Genomic DNA, 16029 nt, shown 5'->3' on the forward strand with positions numbered 1-16029 from the left:
GGTTCTTACTGGAACCATTAGTGTTACCAAGAACCCTTGAAACACCCTTTCTTCAGGAAAGGGTCTTTCAGAAGCAAATGGTTCCAGGTAGAAGAACCCTTTTGGAACCCTTATTTTTAAGCGTGTAGGTGACATCTTTAGAGATAATATCATCTTCTCAATCCACCTTTCGTTAAATTTCAAGAGTAAAATCACAAAAAAACCACGTCACTAGAGATGAAAATAACCGATTTGTGTACACACAAATGTTATTACCACCACATTCTGTTCCCATTATACAGTAATAGAAATGAAACTGGCCAGGGGCCAAGGAAACTTTAAGTATTTTTTTTACAGGCATTTTAACATAACATTGAACATGGCAGATGTAGACAGTATGCTCTTTCTGAGTGCTTCCAGACTTCCCAAATTAATTTTGACATCCACATTATTTTTAGAAGCCGACAACCAGATATGGCAACAAACCCCCCCCCCCCCCCCCCCCCGCCACACACACACAAAAAAACTGTTTTTATACATGTTCACACACACAGCAAGGGTAAGCATTTCAAGCAGCAGCTACTGCATCTACTTGTATGAACTGATCTATAAACAAAACAATCTGCAGATTGATTAGTCAATTAACACAAAACTCAGGCAGAACAATTTCGATAATAACCTAATTTTAGCCACTTCGTAAACAAACAGGCTATTTACTTAATCTTCTCTCCAAAAGTAATTAGTAGTTGTAAACAAGACATCGATCATGAATACATCAATATGGACACCTTGGTAACGCTAACCAACGCTATCTTGTACATAATGTTACCAAACCCCCCTGAATTTGTGTTCACTGTACCAAGCGAGACAGAAAAAAAAACAATTTTGAAAACTAATACAGGCATGGTCTCATCTGTTATGTCCAAGGACTATCACTATTTAGACCATGGCAACTCAGAAAGAACATTTGGAACACCACAAGAAAGAACAGACCTCTTATCTAGGTCACGGTAACACCCAACTGCTAAATATCAGTCACACTTTAACCCTTCAACGTGTCCCTTTAATCAAGCCGTCACAGAGAAAATAGACAAATGACACACACGGAGCGGAAAAGGCGCAACAAACACTCTCACATTACATGACACAATCGATCTGGACTTGTTTACAGTTTGGGCCAAAAGACAAAGTGAAATACGATGACAAAACTTAGTGTAGGAAATGAAAAATGGAAAAGGCGAAAGAGGGGCGGCAGGAAAGTGAGTAGATGACGTATAAGGAAAGGGAATGAACACGGAGTTAGAGGCATGAGAGTTCCCACTACTGACGTGATCAGAGAGTGGAGGACAGGTCAGACCAACACTTCTTTACCCACACATCGTGCTGCCCACGCTCTACTGCTAGAACTGTAACTGTTTTAGAAAAGAGCTGCATGACACAGACAAGACTCTTGTTCTGGTCTCCATTTTGATGTCTCTTGGTTTCTACATCATGACAAGTGAAATTACTCAGGTCGTTGCGAGAGCAGCCATCAAACCACAGCCAATGTCAGCATCAGTGGGACGTCCAGAACCCTGCTGGGGGCCGTCTCACGGTGGGTGGAACACATCTAACATGCGGTGTACTGATTGCAGACATGTATCGGGCCATAAATACAGATTTATGATAGCAATCAATCCGAAACTGCTGAACTAGAAAAGGGAGACTGGTGGGTCGACAAAGAGAGACATGATTCACGCCATCTTTCACACATCAGAGTGTACTAAAGCAGAAATCCATAAGAGGATGTGCTTCACTGTGATTATTGCAAAAAGGGTGATACAAACAATGTGCAGCCGAGTACCATTGGCAGCAGTGAGTGCAGCCTATTACAGCAAAGAATCTACTTGACAGTATTGAGTTTTTTTATTCGATGGTTAGCAATGATTGTGCAAAGTCTCAAAAGCTTTTCTTTAAACGCGGCTCATTGATGATGCACGAGGCTTAGCATCAAATTAAAGAAAAACCTGAATACAATCCTAACCTTTTCACTGAAAACATTCTTAATTGTCATGGTAGCAAAAACACAGGTGTTGCTAAAAATGTGAGTCATGTCTCAGCTCTCTTCCACAGTCACAAGTAGTCATGACTGCAGCCAGGTCACCATCTAAATTATACCCAGAAAGATCTGCAAACAAAACGCCAACTAAAGCACATCTCACTACTCTTATAGGAAGATTAGAATGGAAATACGTTCTGTTTTCATTCCCCATTTCACCTTCAACAAATATTTTCCAATTCGGCTACATTTTCAACACTTTTTGTACTTGTCACTGACGCTCCTTACTGAAAACATGCTCCATTTTAATAATATATTCATAATGGTTTGTTTTGTGCAGTCATAGATGATGAATGATGTCTTTTATGTTTATTTTTTAAGATTTTTTATGCTCGCAGTACAAGACAAATTCCCCTTTTGTGGCAATGAAGGTTTCATCCATTCAGTGTGTATCTCAGTAATATTCAGCACAGCTGTACATGTTTTTGATTGAATGTCCCATATTATGCAAAATCAACTTTTTAATCATTTAAATCCTTATATTTGGTACTCTGGAGGTCCTATCAGTCGGCAAAGTGTGAAAAAAGATGACCGACTCATGTTTTTGTGGTCCTCCTCAGTCTAAGTACAGGAGATAAAACACAATGTTGACTTCCGCACTCATTTGGACGTCACAATGCGCTAAATCCATGGAATTGTTGTCTCGTGGAGCTCCACTTTGTCCATAAAACACGCAAGAGTGCTGGCGAGGGCAACTGTATCCGAAAACCAGAAGACTGCGAAAAGTTCTATTCTTGGCTCCACAGTGCAGCACAGAGTTCTACACAAATGTCTAGCCTCAGAGGATTTATCTTTATCTATCTTACACCAGGGAAGTAGATAAACTTGGAGAAATAGGGTATAATATGAGGCCTTTAAATAAATTCTGGACTTTTTTCAATGTGAAATGTTTGTACTCGTGTCTATTATGGGAAATAAACATTAACTTAGATTCTCAGAAAAGATCATAGAAGAGGTTACTTGCCATCACATAGAGCATGAGAAATTTAAGGAGGTCATTCAGTAGAGACGTAAGAAGGGCGGTCGTGACAAGGGTGGTATGTGCATCAAGTGGCACCACTGAACCACAGCGATGGGCCCATAAGTGGCTCCCACACTCCATGAGATAGGAGACAGCCACTGCTGACACTGTGGGCACATCAACTCTCAGCCTCCAGCCCTCTCAAAGTCTTGTCTGAATTGTCTTTAACCTCCACCACCCTTTCACTTTTGCTACAGCTTGGTTACCATAGCTACCCCAGTGACGAGGCCACGGGTGCCAGCTGATGAGGTTGGCAGGTTCAGGGAATGTGGTTATTCAGTCTCTGACCCTTCCCTAGAAGGGTGAGGTGGCTGTAGGCCAGGAGGTTTTTCTGCCGAGGGCCATTCATGTCACCACTCATTAAACCTTTACAGATCAACTCACCACCATGTTTCTTTTTTACTTGACCAGGTAATGGTGATGAGGAAAAAAGGCCATCTTCTACCGCTTTATCCTCCACATGGGGGTCACAGGGGGGCACTGGTGCCAATCCCAGCTGAAGGTCAAAGGTGGGTTACACCCTGGACAGGTGACCACTCCATAACAGGGCCACATACAGACAAACAACCATCCACTCTCATATCTACGGTCAATTTAGTGTCCAATTTTCTTAATCCCCAAATCTGCATGTGTCTGGACTGGGAGGAAACCGGAGAACCCGGAGAAATCCCACGCACAAACTGGAAGAACATGCAAACTCCATGCAGATAGGGCCTTGTTTCCGACCGGGTCACTAACCCAGGTCTTCTTGCTGCAAAGACAAGAGTGCTAACCGAAAAAGAGACACCAACCAAAAAAAAAATGATCTTGTCTTTGAAAGAGAATGTGTTTTTGACAACAATGAACCGACTCTGTTGCTTCAGCAACTTCCTATGGCCAGGCGCACACAGTCACCAGTGCATGAAGGCACCTTAGACATAAATGTCAAAAGCTGAAGGATGATAGTTACATGACAGGATGCAGAGATCAGACTGTTCTGAGTAACCAAAGGTCAAAGCTTCGACCGCCAGCTGTGCACATTATTGATTCACGGATCCATTGTCTGTGTTCTTGGCTACAATCTGTTCACACAGAATCTTAGATGTTCACATTAAAAGAAAATTAAGAGATAAGGAGGATACTGAGATATGTGTAAAAAGAGACAGATAGAATGACACAAAACACAAATTATTATGTTATTAAATGTTAAACCTCCTGAAAATAAGAGACAATTAATGGATGATTATATGTATCATCCTATGTATTTTGGGCTCTACAACCACAGTCAAGATTATATCTCAGGTGTAGTACAGTGTTCCTGTTAGCAGGACCTGGTCCATTCATTATTTTTTTCCCTTCTTCTCCTGTGTTCATTAATACAGGAAGGAAGGGGACATTCTGTGGAGCAGTAGGTGCCAATCTGTCACACTGTGGAGATCCGCCAGAATCAGCACATGTTAAGCTGCTGCTGCTGCTGCTCCTGAAGCCTCGTACATATATGATAATATTCTACTTGGTCGACTGATTCATTCCCATGCAGTCACTCGTGTTCCCTTCATATAGCACAGGTTCCTCTGCTTGTAAGTAGCAATATATATGTAAATGTGTGTAGATCTGCATATGATATTGAATTTATGAGTTTTACGGCACACAAACAGATAAAAATCAGAAAACGTATGCGCACAACACAAAAAAGAAGACTTTCTTTACATCAGACAAGAGAGGAATAGCTCCATGTCATCTATTTTTTATTTTATTTTACTGCCACTGGTAAGGTTCTTTATCTGTGTCTGCACCAGAGACAATTATAGAATATAATATTTATAATGTAATGTACAAAGAGCCAGATTGTAGTTGTCACCCTCACAGTTGGTCCACTTTTAAAAAAAGGAACATTTTATTTTATTTCACTACAATGGCCAAGTGTGAGTGAGCTTATCTGCAGTTTGAGATCGACAATAATTGTTTTTACACTGGCTGCTTTGTGTCACTCCTCCTCATGCCTTAGTGCTCGAAGCATGTTTGCTGATCTGATGATCTCTAATTAGATTTCTGCTCCACTGTGGAAAATGAGCCATCAATTAGAGTGCTGTGATTAGGGGGGGGAGCGATGTGATTCCTGTCAAGCACCTGCTGCCTTCAGACGTGGCGACTTACTGGAACGTTCCTCTGCTCGGTATAACACAGGATTCCTGAAGCCTGGTCGCCGCTGGATGTATGTGCAAGTGTGTGACGGCTGCGTCGCTGAGCTGCTGTGTGTTTGCTGAAAACCTGCTGTGTGCAGCTACCTCTATTTTTACAATCGGGGGCTTAATTTTGAAAATGCCATCCATAAATATTCCTCTGCATACGCCTAAAATGCCAAGACTCTTTAATAGGAAGTCACGCACCTCCTGCAAACATCTCACAACAATGTCGTCGTGTGTAATAAAACACGAGAGTGCTTTTATTTTGAGACAGTGTGCTAAATAGACACTGAAACTGCGGTGAAAGAGCGTTTCCACAGTCTATTTTTTGCTGTTGCACGTACACCGCTCGTGATGAAAATAGGTTTGACCTCGGTTTTCAAGAAGGCTCACCTGCATTAGACGCACATCTCAGGTGGACAGAGTGGCCGCTCTAATCTGGGCAGCATGGGCGCCTAAATGAAAAGCAAGATGTTCTGTGACACGACACACAGACTTGCTGCTCGTGCTTTCAGTGAGGTCCCAGTCGTGCACTTTATTCTCTGAATTACGAGGGTATAGTGTTGGTATCAATCTTGGAACAAAAAATCAGTCAGCTCCCAACAAATTTAAACATTAGCACCAAGAAAGTGCACGAAAGCAATTAAGTATACTTAAAAGAGTGACTTCCTTAACTGTCTAATCAATGACAAGTCAACACAGTCACACTGATTTTCACTGACACTGAGATGTGGTAACTTTATTATTATTAGTATTATTATTAGCATTGCCATAACAGATGTCTCTTTCTGTCCTATTTGGTCTGCCCATCACCATTCATGACATAACCATGTGCATTCTGGATGAATGCTCTGAATCTGTCTATTTTTATTTCACTCTCATTTTTTTGGTGGACAGCAGCAGAGATGAATAAAGCATACGGTGCAGTGAAGCACAACATGACTTGCATTTCTGTGTGATTTCACCATATGGATATCACTGACAACACGGGATGACAGTTGCTGCGTGTGCCACGTGAAAATAGCCACATCGGACGAAACGGTTCATCTTGTTTACTAGTACCTAACAACGCCCAAGTCATATCTTGACACACAACAAGAAGATCCAATTATTTTGAGGTCATTCCAGCTCCTGTGAGCATGTGTGTGAACTACATTTTTGTCTAGTCAAATGCCATGCTCGAGCCCATCTCAGGACTTATTAGTCACTCAACAGCACGCTGCCCAGACACACCGTGATCTTTCAAACCCATTTTTCATTTCCCAATCAGCCAGCGTCATATACCATAATTGAGACGAAAGGCTGCCGACTTTGCTTCAACTATACAAGAAGGAGACGGGAATCAAAGCAATACCCGCACCACAACAAAAAATAACAATAATACACTCCATTATTTTAAAGAAGCGAAGACCCACTGTGATGTTGCAGAACATTTTTTTTTTACCTATTCTTCACATTTCCAGGAGTGAGCGCGTGCAAGAAATACTCTGATGAACACACATTGATCCACATCTTAACAAAAAGAGTAAGAGCATATCTGACGTATTCACACTGCTGCTTCGACGATGCAGAGATATGTCCTTTCAAGCCTGAATCTCAGTGTGTGTGTGAAATGATATGGAGCTCTCAAAAGAACATTGACTCCAGCTCTTGAATGGCACCTGATTAATTGCAGAGCAGCCAGACTGAGAAGAATGTCAACAAGTTACAGATTGACTTAATCATCAATGATAGTATCTGCATTTAAAAAAGAAATTAAAAACAAAAAAAGGGCTGTAGTTTCCTAAAAGATAACAAACACAGTGCCTGAGTGTGTTACTGTGATACAGATTTGTACACTTATGCATCATCACAATGAGAGCAGCTTATCTGTGTTATTCAATTTAAAAAAGGTAATTTGACAGCTGAGTAACTTGGGGCAGAAAGAATTCCTCCAGTGCAGATTAAGGGACGGCTGACTCATCTGTTGTCTTTTGATTAGTATGCCTATTTCCCTGTGGAACGCTGGCATTCATACAGCCAGATATTTGTTTAGAATAACTGCATCACACATAAAGGATGATCATCTTATCGGTCACCATCTGAAGACCAATTTAAGTCGCCAGTCAATGCACGTGTAGGTGGCAGTCTTACGGTGACAAGTGTTCCCTTTGAGCCAAGAGCGCCTCCCACAGTTGCGGCACCCAGATGAGGCTTTCTAGCACTATCTGTCTGGCGCACGCCGATAAGTCAGGGTTGCTAAAACCCAGTCCTTTGCATGTCCTTGGCAGAAATGAAAACAAGTCTGGATTTATTTTCTGGGGCTCACAAAAGTGTAAATCGAGATTAATTGCAATGTGACGGTAGAGGCAGGTTAAGGATGCAGTTTGTACATAAGCAGGAATTTGTAAGAGAGCAATGTTTTCTGGTGGAGGATTAGGGGGTTTCATTGTATGAGCAGCACTTTGGGGAGTGAAGTGAATTCCCTGAAAAGTGACAGCAGCAGATATGAAAACACTGGGGGGTGCTCCAGTCATGCACTCAGACTACTGTCCATGTCACACAGAGTAAATACACAAACACACAGAAGGCAGAGAGAGGGGAGTTTTGTTACAACATACTGAATTTCTGCTCAGTAAATGGTAAAACATCCAGTGGTCTACTTGGTGATGGTATCAGTGTAACACCGCCAAAGGCCAATACAAATAATAAATGAAAATGGGATATTTCAGGTTAAATAAAATGAATTAATATGTGCAAAAGCTCTTAGAAGATAAATTTTACACCGTACAAAGACCCTGTCCTGGGGTAGTAGTTATCGCAGTAATAACACAAACCTTATTAGTTCAAATAAGAGTGACCTTACTGTTCCAAAAATGAGCAGTCTCATCTCTCCCAGAAGTCTCTTTTGGCTGGAATTAATCCACATCAAAAGCCCTGTTCCTCTAAGTGAGAGCTTTAAAATGCTTGAGCGACACTAATGCAATTACGGAAACAAAAGATTTCATGTGGTTTTTCCCCAAGAACCGTGGAGTAACATGGTCACTAACATGATCATACCAACCAGACCTTAATCAGTCTCAAAGCATGCGTTAATACAAGAGCAAGTATGTAGTATGTATGGCTGAACCTTTCTATTGAGCAATTTGAAGTTCAACCAAATTAGTGCATGAACCGAATGGTGAAAAGTTTTTACAGTGAAACACTTGCAGGAAGTGATGAGCTTGATTTGTGCTTTTTCACAGCTCTAATGGCCCAGCACAGGAAAGGGATCATTTAACAGTGGGGTTTTTATCTAAGGACGGAACAGGAACAGAGTGAAACAGACCTCCGGTGACAAACAGCGATGAAATCCACTGAACTAATGTCAAGAAATGCCCTGCTGTAAATGCATAATGGAAACATATTCATGGTACAGTATGACATTCATGGCTAAAGCATGTTTCGAGTGTCGAGGAGAAGTGACATTAAACCTTCACAGCAGGAGGGGGGACGGCTATGCAAGCAGCAGAGCTGAATACAACAGGTTTTTAAGAGTCATAAATTATTCTTTAAAAAAAACATAATACATTTTCCTACTTCCTTAAACAGAACCCAGGAACTAGTGAACATCTTCTGTGTTCTGATGAGAGGATGCGTCATTGTTTATCGCTGGCATGAGGAGATGGACTCACCACTGCTGCGACTCTTGCGGTTGGCCTTCCCCCCCGTCAGCAGCATCTTCAAGCTGTTCCTGAACATCACTGCAGCAGATGCCCTGGACCAGACTACAGGAAAATCTGTCAAGGGAAAGAAAGGACAATAAATATGAATATTTCTGACATTATTAATCGCCGTTATCAGAGTAATACACTAAAACTAGATTTAAAACAACAGGGTATGTCTAATACGGGGGAAATCCTATTCATGAAGAGTCAAACGCGGCAAATGCAGCATCAATTGTTATTATGGAAGAATACAAGGAAGAAACTGAGCTTTCACTACAACTGCAAACCAAAGAAACACCTTTTATGCGATATATAATAGTAAGGTCAGTGTAAAACTCCTTATGCTGTGTGCTTTTTTATTGCTTAAACATTTACACACCCACCACTAAAATTGAGCTATCATGTAAGAGCAGACATGTGGACAGAAATGTCACAAAAACGGCAATTAATGGTCCACGCATATTACCTGCAGAGCCACAGCAGACCCGCTCCATTATATAAACTGCTTTATAGTGCAAAGCTATACACTGAGGTACTACATCAGATCTTTGAATGCATCAATAAAAATGTTTCCTACAAAATATACTCTGGTTTAATGGGAAAAAAAATCCACAAAAACCAAATTCATATTGTGTATACTGATATATAGCTTTAATGTAGAAGAGCAGTAAGAATGCGAATCATTTTCCTTTTTTTACAAAACTGGCATAGGTATACTCAGGGCTGTAAGAATGGCAGCTAAAGTCCCACAGAGTAGCTCAATTGTGTACAATACACACAACAATAATGGTTAAAAACAAAAATATAAAATTCAAAAATATTACCCCCCCCCCCTTAAATCTGCATAACCAATTGTTTTAATAATCCCCCACTGTCCCTGTATCTAAAAAAAGGATTTTAGGATGAAAGACACTGGAGAAATGAGATTGTGGATAGTTGGGATGAAAGTGAGCCATTCATAATCTGTTTGTTTTCATTATTTAGACTGTTTGTCTGAAACCTGGCAGCTTCTTGTATTGACTATACAACACCACAGAAAACTGAGGGGAGTCACTTCAGCAGTCTCCAGCAGTGTATGTCGTGGCTTTAGAAGCGATGTGAAAGATATTTACACCAACCGTTTTTTGATGTGGAGAAAGAGTCATGAACTCTTTCTCCGGTTCTTTCTCTGAGTCTCACACATTTATTCCCAAATGAGATTGGATAAAACATCAGAGACGCTGTAAAGGTAGAGGTGGACCTTATTTCAACTACACACTGCACTTTTTTCACTTTGCTGGCTTGTTTTCAGGCCCAAAAGACTGTACTCACCTTTCTTACTCTATCACTGATACAATGCAATTATTTCATTATTTAGAATTAGGACAATACCGCGATAGTCTGATACAGTAATTTTTTGACCATTTATTAACTATGAATATGTTAAGAACACATTTGTGCTGAGTCATTTCAAATACATAATTCCACAATTGTAGAACAAATATTGTTGTACCAAAAAGAACAGCCCAAACTGACTGTGATTTTGACCACCATCATCAATTTAACTTACGTTATCTATATTAAGACGTATATTTGTGTCCAATAATACACTCACAATGCATTCACTGTGTAACGTAGTTAAGACAATTGAGTTACATCTACACTAATTTAACAGGGGTAATTACATAGTATAAAAGAAAGCACATGAAACAACTTATAATTAATATGTTATCTTCCATTTAACCACATTTTGACTACAATTATTTACACAATTGTCTTGACAAAGACTAGATCGCTAAAATAGTAATTTCTGGCAGCACAAGAGGATGATTGTACCCAATAATACTTTTGACAGCAGTTACCATTCCGCCACTCCAGTCAATAACAGTGAACAGTAAAATGGGTTAATGGTATTTTTACTTTAGTGTAAGTTCAAATTTTAAAGTTAAGTAGGCTTTTACTTACACTCATTTTTTAAAACTGATTCATGGCGATCATTGAGAATAAAACAAATGGGTTTTCTTTACCTCTTTTGCAAAACAGTGCAGGGTCACACAGCCACAGCAGTGGATTCCACTGAATTAAAAATGAGTCCCGGCGTGAATGAATGGGTCCTCGAGGAAAGGCTGATATTTTTCCCTGTAATGTTTGGCAAAGACTCTGATGCAACTAGTGAGGTTGTGGTCAGAGTCTCCTGCAGGGAACTTTCTATTATACATGTTGTTATCAGCACAGGATAGGATTGTCTTTGGAACTGCATGAAGGCAGTAAGTTAACTGATACTTCAGGCAAATAGTCCCTTATTAAAGATATAACATTTCTCAAAATTAAGTACTTTTGCCTTAATTGTGTTAAGTAAATTGCACATGATACAATCAATTTTATTATAATAATCTAATTTTAACAAAGGATTACTGATGTCATCAAGTGTTAAATGTTCATTTCAATCTGTGTGCTAGAATTAAATATGTCAGTGATTGCACAATACTAAAATAAATTAAGAATTAATTTGGTCTTGTTAAACAAAAACACTAAATGATTTGAAGCAAAAACAGCAGACGCTGATTCAAACTCTCTTCAACATGAGGTCTTTTTGTCCTCAAAATTGTTTTATTCCTTTTACCTCCCCATTTTCATGTAAATGTTAATGTGTCTGCATAATGCGTGATAAAACACTCTGCCTAAAATGTGTTTATCATGTTGCCTAAAATGAGGGGAAAGAACTAAACGCATTCTTCATCAGAACAATCACTTGCAGCTAGGTGGATGAAAAGCATTAGTCACGTCATTAAAAGCAGCAGCTCCAGTTCAAGGTGGCTGAGCACTGACACATCCTGAGAGTGGCCAAAACGTGGTGTGGGCAGACTTCTTCTTTTTTTTAAGTGAGAGCTCATTTATTGAATTCACACTGTTAATTAAAATCAACAAATTATCTAGCACGGGTGTTTTTTCCCACAGACTAACAAATGCTCCAAAGCTTAGATAAACACACCTGAAGCGAGGAAAAACAAAAGCCCCTTTCTCCTCTGTCTGAAATCAGTTAATTGGTATGAATCATGTGCCTCCCCCTTGACAAGATGTAGACAATAGGAAGCGAGTGTAAGGTGGCAGCGGGTCAGCTCTATTGGCATGCGCGCTCATCTCCAGAGGTGCAGCAGAGGTTGTGCAGGTGCGTCTGCGCATGAATTCATGCAACTCGCCGCAGTGTCACCTCAACGTGATATATGAGCAGGGAGCCACTTATTATGCGTGGTTAGTATTAGCCAGGCCAGAAGCTATTCTGTGGTTACAATACTAAATCAAAAAAAGTCACGTAGCTTCATGTCAGCTCTCCGCAGAGCAACAGAAAGAGCTCGGGATGGAAAAACAGAGGACTGTCTCCATATCTACGCCAGCGAGCTAACCAGGTAAACCTAGGACACTTTACTTGCTACCAGAGCTGAAAATAGTGAAATATTCCTGCTGTCAGACTTTCAATGTTTGAAATCATCCAGGACAGGATAACAAATAGGCAACGGAGCACACACACAGACATGCAGGTCACCAGAGAAAGACAGGCATGCACACAAAAATGCACCCATATACTGTACATAGCTGAAGCAATGTTTCATCCGAGGGTGTAAGTAAGCACACACATCTCTCATTCCCACTCTCTCTGACCCTGTGTACCGGCCTTTGTGAAGAAAAGCCAAGAAGCAGCATGCTCTCACAGATAATGTGCGTAAGCGGATGCAGCCCATCTCGGGCTCTTCCACAGCTTGGCCATCATAATGCTCCACCAGTGTGTTAAAAACCACTTAAAGGCACATTCACCAGCCCCTGCCTGATGAGACACTTTCATCCGCTGTGGTCATCCGAAGCGGAAAACACTTGTTTGTTTGGATGAAATATAAAACAGATACAGCTTAGTGCTCCTGTTAGCATGGCTCATAAGAGCCGAGTTAAAAAAGACATGGCCCCCAATTTGCTCTTTTAAGCTCAACAGATTTGGAGTTTGAGCTGCCTTTGCCATTTAGCTACATGCATTTGCTTAAAATGTGACTTTGTGACTAAGAGAGCAGAGTTATGATGATTAAGCACTAAGTATTATCTAAATTTTTAAACACATCCAGCTGGAAGCAGGTGCAGATGCCCCCTTCTGAGTGTAAGTCGTTTACTGAGAACCACCATAATGCTCCATTAATTACATCTCGTTTCCGATCAATAAAGTATCCTTTAATGGGGCCAGCTATGGCAAAGGCCAGCGTTGCAGGGCATTCAATAGGATTTATCTCATGTTACTCCTGGGATCCGAATAAAAAGTCTTCTAAAAGGAAACCACACAGACGAAATCACAGTATTAGAGAGGACACACATTTCCCATGGGCATGCTCTTACCTAACAGAGAAGTTACTGCAACTGCAAAGCAAATGGCTTAAATTGAAATAGATCTGATTGTGCCGTCTTTTTTTTTGTAAATCCGGGGCAAATCGTTTAGAGGTGAACGACTGAGGAAATTACAAGGTAAAATCTAATTTCCACTAAAAGCCATCATAAGACACCGACTCAAAATGGGTAATTAGGAGTCACCCAAGGAAGAAACACAGCTCAATTTTGCTGTTACAAAATCCCAGTGCAGTCAAAGCACAATGAGGCATCAACAGGCGGTAAATGACAAATGGACTTTCCCCTGAGGGACACGTATTTCTCGGAGCAATTACGGTGGAATCTAGCAGTCTGACATGGGAAACGTGAACGTCAGAACTTAATCAAATAAGAACAGTGGCAGACGAGGCACTGCGGTGTAAGTCATCCGCAATCCATTGATTTCCTTCATTTGTTTTTACACACATTTCTGCTGTCAGGCTACAGGGAAGGAGGGGGAGGAGTGAGCTGGGGGGCATGGCAAATGGACCTGTTCATTAAAACAAAATCCTGCTGCAGAAGTGCATCTCTAAACACAGCAGAGGAACAGTTTGCACTTAAAGGCAGGATTCAAGTTGGAAAGCTGATTCAGTCAGCCTCCTCCCTCTTCTCACCCTGCAGCATCAGACGTGGATAAATCACACTCCCATCTCCAGTTTGAGGATGGTCAGGGGAGTAGAGTTCCATAAATCATACTGATATCAATAAGGGGAAGTGTCAATGCTCAACTCACAAGGTGAGAGTCGTACAGGGGCGATGCAGAAACCACTCAAGCTTGCTGGTAACAAAGTTTTGCTCCTGCCCTGTGGTAGATTATTTATTAATCTAGATTAATGTGCCTGCTTTTGCAGGGCAAGGTGGTGATATCTGTATTATGATGCATCATGCACCAAGGGTATGATCAGTCACGGATGAGACATTTGGTCCCAGCAGGGGTGAAAATTGCTATCCGACACCTCCTCAGCTCGTCATTAGGAGTTCTTCATGGAACATAGGTCCTGTTCATACCTCACATTAACCTGGGTCTTGAGAGAACCGACCACAAGTGGTCTGCTCTCAGTAGAGGTGTGAGTAAAGTCAAGTTTGAGTTTTTGCTGGGGCCACACTGAAGCTCCGCCTACTAAACGGGAAAAAAAATTTGAGTGGTTCCCATACGCCGATTTACTTGAGGTGACTCAACACAACATCAAGCTTCATCATCATCACCTATCAATTGTACTTTTTTCATGTTGCAATTCCAAAAAGGTAAATTGGGGTTGTCAAGTTGTGAGATGTCTATGTTTTTCCACGCTTGTTGGCCTGTGCCCTGACTCTCAAGTTTCCACCTCCAATAAAAAATGGTGGACTTCAGTTTTTAGATTACAAAGTAATATTTTAGCATAGTTTGGGCATTAAAATGCATTTCTATCATGAGACATGACTTTTGTTTTCACATTTTTTATCCCAATTCATAACTGAGATCTTACAAATTTGTCAGGTCAGGTCTCGCCAGACAAATGTAGGACTGCCATGTATTTTATCGTTGCTATGATGGTTGCTATGGACGCCGAGATCCACTGAAACCACATATACCTACTACATTTTGCCACGACACACCGTGTGTTGCTATTTTTCCTACAACAACACATTGGGCCGCTAACACGTCCACCTGCATGTACTGTATAGCAAGGAAGTGAATTCAAATCACTGTTGGTCACTCGAGGCGCATGTGGAGACGGATTGCGATGCCAGGTGTGAACTAGTTGCAGATCTGCTCTCCACTGACACATGAGCTGACCTTACTGTCAGCACACCATCTGTGGCCTCAACCCCAAAGAGGTCAACACTAAAGAGCAAAGTCAACATTTGGCAAAAGTGTCTGCTTCCCAAGAGACCCTGAAAGTGACATGTTCACATATGTAGGTTCTCGTCTACGTCTTTGATTTTGACGGATCAGATGTTTAGAAGTAATCTTATAGATCGATTGCCAACACGTTGTGGGTCTAGGCAGGTATGAAGTACTTTTATTAAGGTTCATATTGCTTAAGGAAAGTCAGCCTAAGTGTATTTCTTATTCAACACGCTGACACACATGGCCCATATAAAGGCAAGTGAATTATTATGTGCTTTGGTTGTGTCATCTCCCTGTGGGGAAACAGAAGTCCTCCCACACAGGCCAACTGGCACGTAGTTTCATTACCACATCTATGGCCAGCTCAAACCAGCATAGACCTCGCTCACCCTCATTCAAATCATTCAAAGGAAGCAACTGAAATAGCCTGTCAACCTTCATCAGAGTCACAGAGAGCCAAATGAAGGAGGACATCATTTATTGTCTTTATTTTTCCCCTGTTTGTTTGAAAGAAGGTCTTGGCAAGACCAAATAATGGGATGAAACACTGTGAGCCAGACAGATAGAAAGATGTAGAAAATCCTCCTACCCAGAACGAGGATGAAAGTACAATGTTTATCATCTAAATGCATACATTTTATTTATTTTCTCAAAAGCTGCATGACAACAGTTTTTTTAAAGGTCGCATGTGTGTCTTTTTTGTAATCTTTTCAGCAGCAGAAGCAGGCATTTGTCAATGCCTAATGAAAAGGCATTTTTCACTGCGGAGCCGATAACAGTAGCCCTACTAGAGTAGTACTACTTTATTGCTCCCTCTTTCTTGTTTAGTTGCTGCTGTAAACAATAACACAAGGCTGTGTAGATGA

This window comes from Microchirus variegatus (assembly GCF_963457635.1).
Source record: "Microchirus variegatus genome assembly, chromosome: 17".
Taxonomy (NCBI): Eukaryota; Metazoa; Chordata; class Actinopteri; order Pleuronectiformes; family Soleidae; genus Microchirus; species Microchirus variegatus.